Source organism: Mandrillus leucophaeus, unplaced genomic scaffold (genome assembly GCF_000951045.1).
Source record: "Mandrillus leucophaeus isolate KB7577 unplaced genomic scaffold, Mleu.le_1.0 Scaffold89, whole genome shotgun sequence".
Lineage (NCBI taxonomy): Eukaryota > Metazoa > Chordata > Mammalia > Primates > Cercopithecidae > Mandrillus > Mandrillus leucophaeus.
In genome coordinates this window covers 2,838,182-2,844,815 of record NW_012109696.1, presented here as the reverse complement: position 1 = coordinate 2,844,815, position 6,634 = coordinate 2,838,182, and the positions used below count along the sequence as shown (strand labels likewise).

At 40.1% G+C, this 6,634-nt stretch overlaps 1 long non-coding RNA gene across 1 annotated transcript; it reads left to right on the top strand.

Annotated features, from left to right (window-relative positions):
* The first annotated feature begins 903 nt into the window (after positions 1-903).
* LOC105531478 lies at positions 904-2,280 on the top strand. The gene is made up of 2 exons (XR_001004809.1): positions 904-1,069; positions 1,654-2,280. It is a non-coding gene; the product is annotated as an uncharacterized LOC105531478 (long non-coding RNA).
* Positions 2,281-6,634: the final 4,354 nt, after the last annotated feature.

Sequence of the window (6,634 nt, the reverse complement as noted above, 5' to 3'; positions counted from 1 at the left end):
TTAAACGCATCAAAACAAATAATCAGATTCTTCCACAGGAAAAACAGCAAAGACGCTGTGATTTACAATGGTTCTAAAATGTTTTAATGCTGAGAAAAAACAAAATAGAATAAACACATTGTGGGGAAATAGGCGAATATCAAGAATTCACAAACTCAATACTTAAAATTTTTCATACTCAAGAATGTGTGACATCCCAGTTTGACTGCCAAATTTAGATGTCAATGGTGAAAAGAAAGGTTCTGTTTTATGAACTGAGGAAATTTCCGTGTTGGTAAATGAAGTCGCCACGCAAAGTTTATAATTTGCTTTCATTGGAGATTCAAACAGAGATGTGTTCTGTGAGTTCCATCATTCTTAAAATAATTTGTTCCTATTTTTAATGTTGTTTCTTCTCTTTCGTCTTTTTCAGCATAGCAAAAATTGATTAGAAAACAGATCTGCTCCTACAGCTGAAGCCTTCTCTTTTTCCACGACCAAAACGCAGTGAATGAACAGCATCACAATCCCTGAGCCCTGGAACACATTTCTTTCCCCTTTGCTTCCAGAAGAAAAATATTTAGAGGCTGACCTTTGGGAAACTTTCTCTTAGCAGGCGTCATTTTATCCTCTTGCTGAGCTACCTCCCTTTGAGCATAAACCTCATTTCTCTACCCTGTCCTTTCCATTGCGAAAAGTCTCCACAAAGTACTTCAAAAAACATGTTTCAGCCCAAGTCTTATGAGTAACCCACAACCTCATATCTGTTATGTGTAGCCAGGATAGTCACATAACTTATCAAAACAGGATATTTCTGAGAGTGAACAATGATGATATTAATAATTTTCCCAGCACAACAGGTGCAATCCAGAATTTAGAATCATCCCAGTTCTGACCAGATTGGAAGTTCTGGAAAGACTTTATCCATCAAGCCCCTGAGCATATAATCATTTATGCTTCCTTAACACAAAGCAAATGCTTAATATTTATTATCAAGATGACCTGCACAATAAGAACCCAAACCAAGCCAGATAGTGTAGAACTGGCCTGTTCAGCTGGCAGTACTAACAAACAGCACCTGCAAGAACAGGTTAGTACTAAATAGCAAATGGATCATACAAATTTAATTCTTTCCTTGATTCCAGAGTAATTTCCCCATCAGCAGCAGAAGGTGGAGAAGAAAAACCTCTCGCTCAACAGTTCATGCTCCTCTTGTCTTGGTATTGATATTAATGCCAACAAAATTAGTAATTTGACAATTAGTTTCCCACTTACCTGAGAAGACATGAAAGGGAGAAAGAAAGTATTTTAACTAGATTATAATGTGGCTCTGACAAGTCAGGATCCTGTCATGTTATAGCCTTCCAACTTTAACATTTTCATGTCTGCTTGGCAGGTTATTAAAATAAATGAGGGTGCATTGGGCTGCTGCTGTGCATTTCCCTAATGGGAGTTGAGGAATTTGCAAGCCACCAATGTAAATTGACCGATCTCAGAGACTGAAAGGATTTAGCTAAAGTGGACAATTAGGATCATTTCTGCACAGCTGAGTGAAATATTCCTTGTTATTTTAATAATTCAGGCCCAGAGTAATTTTCGGAGGCTGAGTTTGTCAAGATAATGTGCCTTGTGCTTGTCTGCTTGTCATTTTTAACTCAGTCTCACATGTTACAGGTGCAGTCTAGCTTACAAAACAGGAAAATCATTCACTGGAGAATTTGCATATGGAATACAGATACACTGCATGGAGAGAAGGCTGACCTGGAGACTGACAGGCAGCTGTGGTGTGAATGCCTCATGACGGTGAAAGTCAGGATGGTGGATGGTGCTGCATTGCTTTGTTGATGCCGCTATGAACATTATTGGGCAATATGCATAGGCAAGTGTGGACTACATTCAGCGCATTTACCTTGTGTAACCTGCACAGGTTCAGTAAAGAGATTTGTTAACACCGTGGTATTCCCTCATGGTAGACCCAAATGCTCGCTTTTAGCTCAGCTTTATCACAGAGACTGGTGGAATAATATCTTTAGCTTTTAGTAGCAAGACACACTGAGGAAATGATACATGAGTTGGAGATAGAGTAATTCTGGAACAGGAGAGGTCATCAGTGCATTTCTGCAAGTAGAAGCTTGTTTGGTCAGATAATTTGGTCTCAACAGATTAAAACATCACTTTTTATTAAAGTGATTGGTATAAAACTAGAATTGATCCATTCTGTTCATTCCATGTATTAGACGGGAACAGCCACATTAATTTGAAATCAAGAAATTATTAAAATAAAATTCTCACTGAAGGTCCCACTTCTGCCAGCCCTTTTCTTGGGTCCTATGTGCAGTATCTCTTTTAGGTGCTTACTGGGAATTGAATGACCTTTGAAGGGTATTCAGACTGTCATCTTTCCAGGAACTCCACTCAGCTCCACTGGAACAATTCTGTTTCTATCTCGTTTACTTTTTATATTTCCATAAAATAATTTAGTGGAAGATGTAATTTATACTAAATATACCATCATCAACAACACAAATATTGAAAACATTGTTATAGGAAAGAGATTTTGTAATGTAAGTTAACCTAAGATTGAAAAGACAGCCAGGATTATTAGCTAAATTTTATTTAGTATGAACTGCTTTATCACAGTAATATGTCTCTACATCTACCTAAATAAATTTATTTTAAAATTAGGTGCATGGATATATAATCTCACACAACACGCTGTAAGGCGAAGAGGTCTAAAATGAGTGGGACACTCCAAATAGATTATTTAAGGATTGCCCAAAACATTAAGTTTAAATGTTATTATGACGTCAGTAGTCTTTTGTCCTTGAACTCTTATGGAAGATGGCTTCATACAACAGAGAGCCCATAGGTTACTTTTTCCCTAACTGGAGTCTCCTTCTAGCCTGGAGTAATTTTGAAGTCTCTGGTTGTATTTTATTGTGTCATGCAGTATCAGGGCCTTCTGTGTTGAAATGGTGAGTCATATGTCTCCGAACGAAAGAAGAACTTTCCACTTGGGGCACAACACCCCCTCACAGGTCAGCTGAGAAGCTCAGGCTGGTAGAGGAGCCATATTTCAAAACAGTGGCTCTTCAAAGTTACCCCTAATATGGCTTTTCCAACCAAGTGAGTAACATGTGGGAAAAGGGAATTTTTCTTTGGACTTCTGGGCCAATGATGGCTGAATTACACAAGCTGAACCATGAACAAACAAACAAGCATGCAAAGCCAACCCAGAGCATCCTCAGCCTGATGTAGCTCCAACGTTTCAGTCTATGCAGGGCGAGCTCTGCAACCTCCTAGACTCTAATCGCTGCTTTATTTCCTGCAACCCAGTGAGTGTTATTGGGCAGTATGCATACGCAAGTGCAGGCAGCATCTTGGTACAAGACCTGCCAACTTCTGCATGCGTCAGGGCAATGGCAATCACTTGCTGAATGTGCTGAACAAAAGCAAGATGTGCTTCTCATGTAGAACCCAGGCAAGTTGAACAGATGCCCTGACCAATCTCTTTCAAGCAGTGGCTTAGAGATCACGATTCCTTCCATTGTGCATCTCTGTCATCTCGGACAGTTATCTCTTCTAGCCTGTGAGCAGAGGCAGAGGGTGAGCCGAGAATCTCATGTGCTGTTAGAGGCCGGGCTCCAAAATAGCAGAAACCACCACTACTGACAACACAGTGACAAGAGCTGTCCCAGGCACCCAATTTGCCTGAAAGTGAGTCAGGGAAGGAAAGCAGCCCCCAGGTCTAGGAGGCCAGTGAGCATTTAGGTGATCTCTGTCACATAAACCAACAAACTGGACAACGGTGGCATTTCAGTACCTGACACAAGTCAGTAGCAGTGAAATGCTGAGTAGACAAATACACAGAGGCTTTAAAGGGCACATGATACATATTTACCATCAACAGATGGTCCAAAAATAAGCACTTCCATGGAAAATGTGCAGGCAGCATCATCTTAAAAATAGCATATTTAAGAAATGACTTTGGAATTTTAGGAGCTTACTCAGATGGATCTTTTCAGTTGTTTTCTCACTAGCCAAATGACCACATCTGTCCTTTCTGCTGATCTTATGGTTCCGTATTTTTCCACTTCCTTGTTCTCTAGTGAGAGGGGACTTGGCACATCAGCTTCCCCGTATATATCACTCCTTTGGATCACCCACAGCTCCTAGCATTAGTGCAATTGCTGTTCAATACTAGAGTACATTAAATTAATGTATTAGACTCCAGTAGATTATCAATAAGTGAGTAGAACTGAATTATAATTGATGAGAAATAATTTTGCATAAGTGCCTTCATCAGCTTCATAATTACAACTTGTCACTCAACTTTAAATTTGGCCAACTATGTCCCAGGCAGTGGGGTCTGTGGACCTAAGTACGTGTTGTAGAGGTCCCAGAACTGAATGAAATTACCACAATTATAGTTAATCAGTTTTGTGACTCTGTGTGTTACGATGCTCTCTTTGATGAAACAAATTCCCGCTTGGGTAGTCTTCTCTTCGTAAGTTGATTAAGAGAACCAAATATCACTCTTCTGGGGTAGTCTTCTCTTCGTAAGTTGATTAAGAGAACCAAATATCTCTTCTGATTTGAAAATCCATCACAAAAAGGAGACATCAGCTGTCAATGCCAAAATACCCAGGACGGCGGCTTGGCATGTCAGGGAAGAGAAGGGATTGGAAGAACCAGTCCAGGATCACACATCATTTTAGAATCCAACTAAATCTTCTCACATTGGTTGCATTTTTCCTCTGGCATCCTAAAAGTCACATAGCTTATGACTGATAGATACAGCGTCTTACGCAAATAATCACTTGATTGTGGAAACACACTTAGGTCAAGGTGTGCTTTGCCTCCTTCCACAGATCCTCACTGAAGTTCAGTCGTTAACTAGCACACGCTGATGGATGTCCTTGTCTCACCATACATTACTGAAATACATTTTATATTGGAATATAAAAGCCCTGCAACCTTGAAGACACTGTAAAGCTAACTTTAAAATGTATTTTAATTTTTCCTAAATTAGAACCCTAGTCTAATTCGTAACAGCCCTTTAAGATACATTAGACTCCTCACTCCCTGAGTATCTTGCAAGCTGAATTTGACTTTTTAAAACATGTACTTATCCACCCTTCAGAAAGGCAGCATTTTCTTTTCACAGTGCACCTACAGAAAAGTAGCAAAAAATATCATAGACAGCAATGGGTTAGAGATGAAGTTTCGTGTGAATCAGTTTTCTCCCCTTGTTTGAGTGTGCAGTCTTCACTTTGTGTTGATTTAAGGGAAGAAACTTGGTATTCAAGGCAAATACTTATCAGAATACAATTTATTCAGAATGGCTTTCAACCACAGGCTCAGAATATTTGCCTGGATAATCACTGAAGCTAAAACATGGGTAGCTAAAATGTTTTCGCTACTAACCTGATCACTAGCTCAATTCTGGCATTTTAATCTAAATTTTCACTAAAATTATGTCAGGCATGTTTTTGTTGTGTTTCTAGAATTTTATGTCTTATATATCTTATGTAAAACCTAGCACTTTAGGTTCTTAAACAGAATCCATATGCATGTGACACTCCTAGCCAACCTAGCAGCATTAGACAGTGGCCTTCCAGCCACTTCCCACATTGAAACTGTTTAAACACACTCACTACACTTGGGTTCGTGTTAACCCTCTGAAGCCCAAACAGAAATCCACAAATGAAGCAATGGCTTTGCTATTACGTATAGTGCTGCAATGAATATCCACATGCATGTGTCTTTTTCTTTTTCTTTTTTTTTTTTTGAGATGGAATCTCACTCTGTCACCCAGGCTGGAGTACAGTTATGTGATCTCACCTCACTGAAAGCTCCCCCTCCCGGGTTCATGCCATTCTCCTGCCTCAGCGTCCCGAGTAGCTGGGACTACAGGCGCCCCGCCACCACACCCGGCTAATTTTTTGTATTTTTAGTAGAGACAGGGTTTCACCTTATTAGCCAGGATGGTGTCGATCTCCTGACCTCGTGATACACCCACCTCGGCTTCCCAAAGTGCTGGGATTACAGACAGGAGCCACCGCGCCCGGCTGCATGTGCCTTTATAGTAGAACAATTTATATTCCTTTGGGGATATACCCATTAATGGGATTTCTGGGTTGAATCGTATGTCTGTCTGTAGGTCTTCAAGGAATTGCTGCACTGTCTTCCATAATGGTTAAACTAATTTACACTACCACTAACAATCTATATGTGTTCTTTTTTCTCCACAATCTCACCAACATCTGTTATTATCTGACTTTTTAACCATAGCCATTCTGACTGGTGTGAGATGCTATCTCATTGTGGTTTTGATTTGCATTTCTCTAATACATGAAATCAACAACAAATGCCCACCAGTGATAGACTAAAGAGAATGAGGTACATGTACACCATGGAATACTATGCAGCCATAAAAAGAAGGAGATCATGTCCTTTGCAGGGACATGGATAGAGCTGGAGGCCATTATCCTCAGCAAACTAATGCAGGGACAAAAAAAAATCAAATACTGCATGTTCTCACTTATAAGTGGTAGTGAATCATGCCTGTAATCTCAGCACTTTGGGAGGCCGAGGCAGGCAGATCACCAGGTCAGGAGGTCGAGACCATCCTGGCTAACATGGTGAAACCCTG